A 12,802-nucleotide genomic window follows, 5' to 3' on the forward strand; every position below is an offset into this window, starting at 1 on the left:
TATATATCAAAAAAAATAATAACAAAACTAAAATATAATCTTCCTAAATTAAATCCTCATATCAAAGGATTTTTTTTATTCTAAACTGGATCCCCGTATTAAAAGAAATATTATCTTCCTAAATTGAATTCTCATATCAATGGATTTATTACATACCTAAATTAAAACTTCTCTAAATTAAAAATTACCTAAAATAATTTCCCGGTTTTCAATACTCCCCCTCAAACTGGTGAATAAATATCATTCATTCTCAACTTGGATATAATTGTTGAGAAGCCATGATCACTATGTCCCTTTCTAAACACGCCCACAATTTTTTTATTTGAAGCACATAAGGAGTTCAGATAAATTTGTTGTCTAACTTCACCTTTATAAATCAATGAATCTCGTTGTGTTTTGTCTTATCATGTTGTGCAAAACAATGAGCAATATTGATGGTGGACTTGTCACAATATGTCTCATAGGTTTCTCCAATTCTATCTTGAGATTTTCAAGTATAAACTTTAACTACAGTAGCTCTCACACGCCTTGAAACATAGCACTAAACTTTGCTTTTGTGCTTGATCGAGCCACAACATTTTGTTTTGTACTCCTCCACGTGATCAGATTATCACCTAAGAACATGCAATAACCTGTTGTGAAATGTCTATCAACCAAAGATCCTGCATAGTCTACATTAGTGTAAGCTTCAAGAATCAACCCCTCACCTTTCTTGAATAATTTTTTTTCCAGGATTAGCTTTCAAGTAGTGCAGTATCCGGTTTGCAACTTGTAGGTGATTTTCTTTAGTGTTGTTCAGGAACCAACTTACTACACGCACAACATAGACAATATCAGGAATAAATTTTCGGAATCCTTCTCTATCAGTTGACTTGTCATTATTCTTCTCTCCAAGTGTGTGATTGGGATCAATCGGAGTTGAAGCAAGTTTACACGCTATTTTATTGGTTTTCTTCAAAAGGTCAACCGCATACTTATGTTGGGAAACAAAGATACATTGCCAAGATCAAGCTACTTATATCCCAAGAAAGTACTTCAAACTTCCCAAGTTTTTTATTTTGATGAGGATATCAATGAAAATTTTCCTGAGGAGCAACCGTTTGGTGTTATTGATTAGAATATTTCGTAGTATGCTAACATTGTGAATTACATAGTCAATGATATTTTATCCTATAATCTGACATACCATCAAAGGAAGAAATTTGTTCAAGATGTCAGGTACTATTTTTGCGATGACCCATACCTTTATAGGAAATACAAAGATCGGGTGATTGGGAGGTGTTTACCCATAGAAGAGGTTATTAAGAAATATCATGATTCTGAATTTGAGAGACATTTTGGTGTGTATAGAATTGCTGCTAAGATATTACAATAGGGATTTTCTTGGCCTACTTTTTTTAGGGATGTAAATGATTCTATAAAAACTTGTGACAGATGTCAGAGAGTAGGTAATAGTTCTAAGCTAGATGAAATAACCCTAAATTTTACTTTGCAGATTGAGATTTTTGATGTTTGGAGATTAAACTTCATGGGACCCTTGATACCTTCATTAGAAAATATGGATATTCTGATAGCTGTCAACTATGTCTCAAGATGGATAGAGGCAATGGCCCTTCCAAATTGTGAAGCTCAAAGTGTATCTAAATTTTTAAAGAAGAATTTATTGGCATATATGATATGCCTAGAGTTATCATTAGTGATGGGGGCGCTTTAGAAATAGAAAAATTGAGACATTAGTAGTGAACTAGGTACAAAGCATAAGATATCCAAAACGTATCAACCCAAGACAAGTAGTTTGGCAGAAGTTTCTAATAGGGAGATCGAAAGAATTTAGGAAAAGACAGTCAATCCTAGTAGAAATGATTGGGCTTTGAGACATGATGATATTGTATGGGCCTAAGAGACTGATTATAAAACACTTACAGGGATGTCTCCATATAGCTCATATTTGGCAAAACTTGTCACTTGTCAGTTGAATTGGAGCACAATGCATATTGGGTTGTGAAGGAGTTTAAGTATAATATGAAAGTGGCTGGTGAAAAGCTTTTGCTACAGTTAAATGAAGTTGATAAAATTAGACAAGAATATTATAAAAATATCAAAATATATAAAGAGGAAATGAAGAGATATCATGCCAGAACTCTGACATGTCTATTGGTAGTTGGGAGGATCATTTGCATCCTCTGAAGCCTATTTCTAAATCTAACATTGGGATATACAGGAGACATGCAGTGCTTGTGCATGGGACAAGTCCATCTCTGCCCTCTACTTCCTATTTCTGACCTAGCCCTTCTACCACAATGACCTCAATTAATGTTTTGAATTAAGTTTAGAGGGGGGCATCATATTGTGCTTAAAAGTATTTGTCCTTATATAAATAATTGTTTTTATTTAACGCTTAAAAGTATTTGTCCTTATTTAAAAAACCGTTTTTAGTTAACTTAAGCATATGGGGATAAATATTGGACTATTACAATCTTGGTGAAAAAGAAACATAGTGAAAATTATTTTAACTCCAAGTAAATTAAGCTACAATAGGCTTACCAAACTTTGTAAATCAACAAAAGAAAATGAGATTAGCACGTCTACTTTTAAAGTGAATCGGTATTTGTTAAGATAGGAGCATTTGGATGTGTAGATAGTAAGAACAAAGCCTCCATATATTAAAATTTTCTAGTTAATGCTTTTTAAATTTTTTAAGCATTGAATAAAGAAGGAATGTGGAGTGTTTAATTTAGATAAATAGAGGTGATATACAAAACTCTTACAAAACTAATCCGGATATAGTAATCCTTAAGGAATTAAGCTTAGGATTGAAAAGTTTCAACCTAAAGAAAAATAATATAAATAGAAAAACATTCGGAGAAGCTTGAGGAGAAGCCTCTATCAAAATTTGATTTCACTAACATTCCTTTTTAAATTAATTAACTCCACAACACTCCTAACTTCATTCAAGTTTATGAATTATTATTAAATTAACTATTGGAGAGCTTCATTCTTTATATTTGACATCAAATGTGCTCTTTATTATTTACTATTTCCTTCTAACTATTGGAGAATTCAAAGACTTAACACTCTACATTTTCTGAACTATGAATCTTTGGAAGCTAAATTTTGTATAGCTTACTATGAAACCCACTCCTTATAGTTAATTAGAACAATGTTTTAAATTGCGGTGTTACTTGAGTACAAGTAACCTTTAAGTTTGTGAGATTTTGATGTGTATATGAGTTAGCTAGTATTCTTGATGTTTTTACACATTTTTAAGGATGAAGTTGCATTTTAAAAAAGGTATATTTGTGTTTAACTTGCAGGTACAATGGGAAATTAAAGTGAGAAAATCAGGAGGAGACAAAGCTGAATGGAGCAAAGTGGCACCAGCGCCTAGGCGCTAGTCTCTTCCACACCAACCCGAAAGGTTGGCACTTAGGCGTCGAAGGCTTAGGCACTTAAGCGCCAGCCTAAGCGCCGCCTCTAGGCCTCTAGAAGCCAGAGAATTCATGGAGCAGTTGCTACAGTTTGCGACCTCAAACGTGGGGGAACGTGTGAGGATGAAGGGGAGTTGTAGAAGCTGTTGCAAAATGTCTATATATAGATGAGGAATACAGGCTTGGAGGGATTGATGTTGATTAGTTACATAGGGGTTTTTCTTGCTTTAGAGAGTCATAGTTCTTCTTCTAACTATTGAAGGAGTGGTATTTTTCAAGACAGGAGTTATGGAATCAAGAGGAGCGCTAATTGGAGTCATCTTTAGTCATTTTAAAGGAGAAATAACTAACTATTTTTGTGTACTTGTTTGTGTATTTCTATTGTAACTAAATATTAGTGGATTTCTCTTTTGTTCAATACATTTGTTTAGTGAAATCAGCATGCTTCTTGTGTAAATCTTTAACTCATTCTTGTGATGATCAGGTAGGATGAATGGAATGTGAAGTGTTGTGTAATTTCTTTATTTTCAAATGGTGATGATTAATCTTAAGAACTTAACTTACATTTTATTTTGGCTAAGTGAATTGTTAAAATATATTGTGAACCATAAGATTTGGGAAAGCTATGGTAAAATCAACTAGGTTAATCACATTGTATTATGGGGTACAAGTACATATGCCTTGTAGGGAGAAGCAAATGTTAGGACAATATGCTTTGAAGGGATATCAATGAGATTTAAGGAATTAAAATCATTTCTATCCAAGCTTCTTTATACACTCGAGAGAGGATAAATAAGATTATTGCTCCTATTTATCACTAGACTTTTACTTCTTGCAAATTTACATTCCATGTCATTCACTTAACTCATTACAAGGAAGAGCCTCTTAAGGAAGAGCCTGGAAGAGCCTCTTAAGTATATGATATATTTCAATCCAAATTGCTAAAAGTAGGATTACTTGTGCAGGATTTAAATTTGTTGTTTGTTGTAACACAATAGGTTAGCTTTTCAGGCTTTAATATTTTCAACTTTTCAGGCTAGGACTTAATATCTGATATTACTGATACGACACGTGCACTTGTGTGAGCCCCCGGTATGCTGTAGCACCTGGGAGCAATATCAACAACCCAAATCTTTCAAAACTCTATGACATGTCAAACTCATTTCCAATGTAAAATTCAAATTCCTCAACTTTTAATACAAAGGAATATTTAACTCCATCCATTGTCATATCTTTTAAAAAATTGAATCATCCATTTAAGTTCATGTATTGATGACCACAATAAAATGGTATAGTTGAGAGAGAGAACAGACATCGCTTTGAGGTATCCCTCTCAATTATGATATTCCATAAAGCTCCAAAACATTTTGGGGGACAGTAACTTTTACTGTAACATACCTCATCAATCGAATGTCTGGTCGGGTAGTTGACATAAAAACACTTCTTCATATTTTGATGGTTATATGTCCTCATATCAAAGCTTTCCATTTTACTATCCCAATTAAAATCTTTGATTGTGTATTGTTTGATTACGATCATTCTCAAAATCATTCAAAATTTGACATAAATTTATCTAGTATATTTTTCTTGGATATCCCACCAATAAAAAGGGATATGAGTGCTACCCTCCTGTTAGCAAAAAATATTGCAATTTAATGTTTGTGTCACATTTTTTCTTAAATCAATCCTACTACCAAAAATTTGATGTTCAGGAGGAGAGTGCAAACAAAAAATCAAATTTAGGATACACTTGACGACACACACACAGTCTTACCACCTACTCCACCAAGGCCTATCCTGATTGAGGATGTCCAACCAACCCAACCTGAAGTCAAAAACAAAAAGTTTTGTGTGTACACAATGAGGAAAAAGAACTTGAGTGGGTGGAAGATAACAAGCAAGGACAAACCTTATCAAAATAAAACCCAAGTCTGCATTCACCTAAAATTTTGGATAAGTTGGAGTCTAATACTCATGAGTCATCTTTTTCCTCTTCTAATGTTGGTAATAAGGAAAGCTGCATTAGATAAAAGATTCAAGAGTATATAACTTATTGGAAGCTATCCTCATCCTACAAAGCTTTTACTTCTAGCATCGATGATATACAGATTCCTAATTTCGTTCTTGAAGCTCTTGAAAATTCAGAATAAAAGAAAGTAGTTGAAGATGAAGTTCGAGCATTAAAGCATAATGGTACAAGATTTCTTACTAAACTCACTTAAGATAAGAAGTTGGTTGGGTGCAAATGGGCGTTCAACATCAAATATAAAGGTAATACTAGTATTAAGAGATTCAAAGTCAGATTTGTTACAAAAGGTTTTGCTCAAGCCTATGAGATCGACTATCGTAAGCTTTGCACTCATTATCAAGCTTAAGACTATTTGAGTTCTTCTTTCTTTAACAAGTAATAAAAACTGGGAATTGCATCAACTAGACATAAAAAAAACACCTTCCTGAATTGGGATTTAGAATAAAAAGTGTATATAGAGATTCCACCAAAACTTGAGAATGATTCAAACACACACATAGTATGCAAACTCGAAAAGTATCTCTATGGGCTTAAACAATCACCAAGAAAATGGTTTGAAAGGTTTGTTAAGACTATGAGATCTAATAGATATTCTCAAAGGCAAGTTGATTATACTCTATTTATAAAATACACTGAGGGAAGTAAGATAGTTGGACTGATAGTATATGTGGGTGATATAATTCTTAATAATGATGATGAAAGAAATATTCTCAAGATCAAAGAAATATTTGACACTGAGTTTGAAATCAAGGACCTAGGAACCATGGGATATTTCTAGGTATAGAGGAAGCAAGGTCTAAGAAATGTATCATTATATCACAGAGGAAATACATCATAAATCTACTAAAGAAGTCGGGATGATTGGATATAAGCTTGCTGATACTCCAATTGATCCCAACCAAAAGTCAAAAAGGGGAGAAGAAAGCGTCTCCGTGGATAAAGGAAGATATCAAAGACTGGTAGGAAACTCATCTACCTGTTACATACGAGACCAGATATTGCTTGCATATTTTGTTAGTTTTGTGAGCCAACATATGAATAACCCATATAAAGAGCACATGGAAATGGTGTACATAATTCCGAGGTTTCTCAAGAAAACTCCTAGTTATAGATTAATTTTGAGAAAACTAGTAACATATATGTGGAATTCTAGAGCACATGGAGATGGTATATAGAATTCTGAGGTTTATCAAGAAAACTCCTAGTTACGGATTAATCTTTTATAAAAGTTGAAACAGAGATGTGGAAATCACTAATGCTAGTTGAGTTGGGGTAGTCGCTGACTAAGGACCACCATAATTTATTTCTCCTACGTATGAGAAAATCTAAGGACTAATAAATTGGTAGCTTGATATAATTTTGACCAATTTGATCCGGCGAAGTTAAAATAAAAAAAATACATGAATTTTAGAAAGAATATTCAGTTGAGCAAGAAAAAACTCATCAGAAACAATAAATTGACCTTTCACGACACCATATTTTTTTCCATTAAACTAAAAAGCTTTCATAACATTCAAGAAGTGGCAAAGCTATGTGGTATGGCTACACCAACAATAGATTTTGTACTAATTACAACCTTCTATGTGATCCATGGTCCATTAAATCATGTATGGGATGGGATGTTGCTATGAGATTTGTATGAGTGGGGGTGGAAGATTTATAGTTGGTAGAAGGCTAGGAAAAAGGCTGACTAGTTTAGATTTTTTTAATAAATTACGGTTGAAACTATATTGCAATAGATATCTAAGTTTTCTTTGATGAAAAAGAATAAGGACCTCCAAATCATACGTTTGGGATGCTAGCCAATCAATTGAGATGGGTTTTAGTTAATTAGATATGTAATTAGGAAGGCCTGAATTTTTTTGAATTAATCACAACAAGGGGACAATACGAGTTAGGATTTTATAAAAAGATTGTCTTGACTTTTGTGAGGTTTGAAGTGGATTAAAACTTTGGGAAGGTATAGGATTTAGGGGAATAAGAAACAAGAAAAAAAATGATAAGTTAGGATTCATAAATCTTAATTGTGATTTTTTCACAAATCAATTTACAAGCTAGAAGTTCTAACACCTCATAGACATAATTTTTTATAAGATGTAAAAGTTATTTTTTATTGCATAAATAGCGATATAAATAATAATATAAAGAGTTGTGAGAAAGCAAAGGAACTCATAAAGAAACACGTCAAAATTTCTTTCTTGAACATTTATCTCTATGCTATAAAGCCACCTCTCTCAATATCTCACTTTACTTGGGAATAAATAAAAGTATTTCAATTCAACAACACCAACAACAACAAGCCTTTATCCCACTGAGTGGGTTTGGCTACATGAATCATTTTTCTCCAATTCAAAGGATCTATTTATGATTTGATTATTTCTCTTGAATTTTAAATTTATACTGATTTAATTGGCGCCATCATATTTTTTTTCATAATCAAAATATTCAATAAATCTCACACGGTCAGCCCTCATATTTTAAAAAATAATAATAAAGCAATAATCAAGCAAAATAAATATGAAATAAAATTATCTATCATGATAAAGAACTTTGAAATTGATCTAGTGTCATGCTTGTCTTGAATCAACTATCCTTTATTTAACAAAATTTGCTCTGCAGAGTTAAAATGTTGTAGTGAAGTGAGAAAAATAGTTCATGGCTTTGTATAGTTGGTGGAATATTTTTAGCTTCAAGTGCATTGAGTAGTACAATGTCTGTAACTATTAAGATAGCTAGTAATAATAGCTTCAAGAATTAATAGATATCTTCCATAAGTGATTACGTTGGGATATCCCACTAGTTGATAAACCTTTTGATTGAAAGATGTTATAGGAAATAAAAATACAAGTAAAGAGTATGTCTAGAGAAAAAATCAAAGAAAAAGCAATATGTTCAAGGGCACTACCCATGATGTAGTATTTTGTGGATACATTGTTAGATATTTTAGTGCGTTTTAAAGCATAATTATTATTGTTATACTCCCAAGATGAATATATATTGAAAAATGGTTTCATAAATATTATCATTGCTTACGAGAATTCATTGCAATGCATATGAATAAATGCTATGCCAATGAAGTGTGTGGCCTCGGATTGACCTTTCGATAGGAGCTAAATAATATGTTTATTAATGGGAAAGCATTAGGTATGTGATGCATGTTAAATTATACCCATAAAAAATGGGAGGGAGGTTGTTCCTTTAAATGTTATATTAGGAGCACGCTTCTTAAAAAGTATGATTTTGACATGAGAAGGCCAATAGTTAAAGGAACAATTGCATCTTTGTCTTTACAATTCACATGAATTAGATGATGTCCTTTAAAGTTGGACACATTGTTTTGGTTTTAAGATAGTGATACTTGTAGTTTTTGTTATTCAATAATAGTATGGACTTATGACAAAATCATGACTCCGTAGAGCAATAGGATGTATGTTTATTCTTCAAAAAAAACACAAACGCATAACCAAGCACAATAAATAGAAAGTGAAACCTCTTTCATTTGTTTGAAGTAGAGAGCAGCAAAATCAAAAACTCTCTAAATAAACCCTGAAATCCCAAGTGCTCAATCCTAAGATCAGGTGATCTAACAGTCACAAGGGTGAAGTTAGTAATGCCCTCCCAAGCAGTAGGGGATAAAATCACCATCAATTTAAGCTTTGTAATCTTCTTCTAAATTATCTTTGACTAAATCCCAAAATGGAGTTTACGAGGAATAGTATGAACTTGCTTGTATGTTGGATTTTTTGGAAATAGTTTTATGTTATTTTTTTTATGCTTGAAAATTTATATATTTTTTATCATAATATATTATATTGAGATCATAAAACATCAACATGCCCAATAGAATGTCTTGTGTCCATGAATAGAATATCACACCAAATGTGATCTTTATAACTACCCATTTTAATGGGTAGTAGGCACTAGATGTAATAAGCAATAAAGTGTGTTTTACCCAACTCATATGGAATAGCTTAGATTGGGATTCTAGTTTTATATTTAAACACACACTTGTATGTGAGCATATGACATTCATTGCACTACCCCAAACTATAGCTCACCATCATGCTCCACCCCTATGCCCACTCGACATTCAACTAGACTTCATCATCTCTCCCTTTAAATAAAAAACTTTATAATTTGTAGTATTTCAAACATGGCTACAATGCTAAAATAATGCTTCAAAATAAGGTGCAAGTATCATAAAATGTTATAAAGTATCACAACCACATATAATACATCGCATTACACTCCTCTATGATGCTCTACATTTTTACATCGTACGGGATTATATATCTTCTAACATTGTCGTATTATGGGAAAGTCTAATAGTCGAGGAGGACCTTGAATTTGGGCAAACTGACCAATGATATTCATTTTTGACGTGAACGTCGTTTTTTGACCGAAAAGTGTGGACAATAGATCATATAGTATACTAACTTGCTAAACATTTATATGTATCAATCGATACATATGTCAAATAAACATATCTCATGGACCTATAAAAAGGTCATTTAAAATAGGCAATGAATTCATTAAAATTGCATCTATGAATAAACCAAAAACAAGCCCCGTTCAGGACTAATTCTTATAATAATATTCTCTATGGAATCCACTTATGCCTTATTTTTTTCCAATCATTTATGCATATTAAATAAAAAGGAATATTCAGGTGTGGAAATATATCAGTGTACACATATCTTATAGGTTAGTATCAATTGTAATTTGTACAATCTAATATGGACTCATAAGAACAATCTTAGCAATGCATTGGTATAATAGGCCCTTGAAAGTAATTAACTCCCATTTCTTCAAAATAGCATAAAAATGATTTTATTGAATATGATCAAGTTCTATCATCAATTTTCATCCACTTCAAATGAATTCCACTAAGGGCCTTCCCCTTAACAATTGGTCAAATGAATCTTGATTTCTTAGCATGATTTCAAATGTCAAGTGTTAAATCCACCATGATGGCCCTCTTGTAATCCTTAAAGGCCTATTAACATTCTATGATCTAAGGAAATGGATTAGTTTTGCACCAAAGTGAACAACTTTTTAGTGTCTCACGGGTAAATTATGTCAGAGCCTCCTTTTCTTCATGACGATAGAAAGGTAGCACTTTATTAGAAATAGTGAAAGTACAAGAGTCAAGGTTGAATGTTAAAAAAAGTGTTTTTGCCAAAATTTTCTAGTTATTCCATATTGACCCCAATAAGATTCTATTCAAGTTAGATCATCAAATCAAAGGGTTTATATGGGATTAGTTTGGTTTTTTCTTTTCTCTTGTTTTTAAAAGCATGTTCATTTTTTAGTCTGTTTTTTACATGATTTTATTTTTTGTTCCTAAGAATAAATTAACATGTTTTTTTAAAACACCCTAAATAACTTTTAGATATTTTGAGTATTTTAAAAAACAATCATATCTTAATCAAATATGTCAAAAATATTTTGTTTCAAATCAAAATATAAATAAAATAATATAAAATAAAAAATTAAAAACATAAATAATCTCAACTGGCCCCTAAGTTGAATTTAAGTTAGTATTGAGTTGGAAGATCATGGCATTTCACTTGTGTTCCAGCTCTTTTAGTAATTATTTGATTTTAGTCAAGATAGATTTGATATATCCTACATTTAAAAACATTGCAATGCGTCATAGGTCCATTTCTCTTCATTTCACATTAAGAATTAAAATATCTTTCTCTTTTAAAATTGACTTAATTTTCTTCATTCATTCATTCATTCATTCAACATCGACCATCTGATGATCTGATTAGGAGACTGGATGTTTTATATTCGACTTATGTTAAGATAGGCAGAGGTATACCTAGAAAGAATTGGGCATATTCTATAAAAAATTATCTTAATTTATTAGAATTAAATGAAAATATGACAGTCAATAGAACGCAATAGAGGAAAATGATTCATGTAGCCGACCCACTTAGAGGGATAGAGGTTTGTTGTTGTTGTTGTTATATTCATTCATTCATTCATCTTCTAAAATTTTAGACGGTGTTTGGTTGCAACTCAAATTTACGATAAATAGGATTTATCAAATATGATAAATCTGAATTTACAAAATTTAGGATGTGATAGAGGAGCAGCGACGACGGAATAGATCCGCCTCGCAATCGGATAACTAAACCCAGATTTACGTCGTAAAAGAGAAAAAAGATGGAAGGTGCAAAAATTCGAAGCTTTAAATTTAATTTTTAATTATTTTTATGGTTGGCTGGATTTAAGTTAAATCCATAGCTAAATCCTGTTAATAGCATGCTCCCAAATACTGCTTTAGATTTTTAAGGGAGATTTCCTTAAGGTTTCATATTTGGTATTCATACCTCGGAATCCTCCTCATCCTTCCATTGTCACTTCTAGCTTTCCTACATTTAGCTTCTAAACAAAACTCTAATAAAAATCTATGTAATCTAGGGTTTGCAACTATCTCAAAATTGGAAGAGAATAGGGAAGAAAACCATAATTTCAGTTCCTATAATCATACCTAATTGTTTTTGGCTCAGATCTTATCGTCGAGCCCGTACTCGTTCTTGCACGAGTGCTTGAAAGTTAGATTTCAAATGGATAATCCCTTTCCATGCTCGTACGCTCTACTCAGTCTGCTCGTGCAGAACTTGCCCTCTCTCGGTGGTTAGCTCGCCTTCTCCTCGCACGGTTTCTCCCTCGTCCCACTCAAATTTTTATTTTCCTGTGTATCGTACCAAATAAAAAACAGCCACGTGGAATTTGGGTATTATTTATTTTAAAAACTCAATTTTTTGGCGTCCGACCCGACCCGAATCCTCCTTTTTTCCAAAAATTTAATGCATAAGGCCCTTTCCCGGTTTTCCCCCACTTTACTTTCGCATTTTAGGGTTTGAAGCTGCCGAAATAGATTGTTATGCCGACGAAGAGAACGACAACCCTGTCGGCACTATTTTTGGTGTGGAGTTTGTCCGTAAGAAGCTGTCGGTCATCGAAATTGAAATCCCGTTGCCCGCTTCGGAAGGACGTTAAAAAAATTTAGTTTTGAAAAAGATGAAGTCAAACTGACCCCATAATTTTCACAGTTTAAATGAAAAAGCGCTTTACCTCAAACCCTGTATCTATCCCGAAGGATGAACACAAGAATTGAGGGTGAGACTCGATCAAATAAACTAAAGAAAGTGATGACATCCGTTTGGTCTGCGAAACCAATATATTGGCCGACAAATTCCCCTATTTAATATAAGGAATTAAATAGGGTTTATATTGTGCTGGGTTCGGGAAAAGCTTCCTATAGGGGCAAGCCCCTATAGTTAATTACATCTTAGATAACTGAAGTTACCTAAGAATACTCTCGATAAAA

At 32.6% G+C, this 12,802-nt stretch overlaps 1 protein-coding gene across 2 annotated transcripts in view; it reads right to left on the reverse strand.

Annotated features, from left to right (window-relative positions):
* Window positions 1–12,068, reverse strand: part of LOC110028129 (mediator of RNA polymerase II transcription subunit 18) — a gene marked incomplete at its 5' end in the record, with an annotated part of 40,123 nt that extends 28,055 nt beyond the window's left edge. For both annotated transcript variants that reach the window (XM_020729862.1, XM_020729861.1), the window contains 1 exon segment: window positions 11,960–12,068.
* Window positions 12,069–12,802: the final 734 nt, after the last annotated feature.

This window comes from Phalaenopsis equestris, unplaced genomic scaffold (genome assembly GCF_001263595.1).
Source record: "Phalaenopsis equestris unplaced genomic scaffold, ASM126359v1 Scaffold000490, whole genome shotgun sequence".
NCBI classification, from domain to species: Eukaryota; Viridiplantae; Streptophyta; class Magnoliopsida; order Asparagales; family Orchidaceae; genus Phalaenopsis; species Phalaenopsis equestris.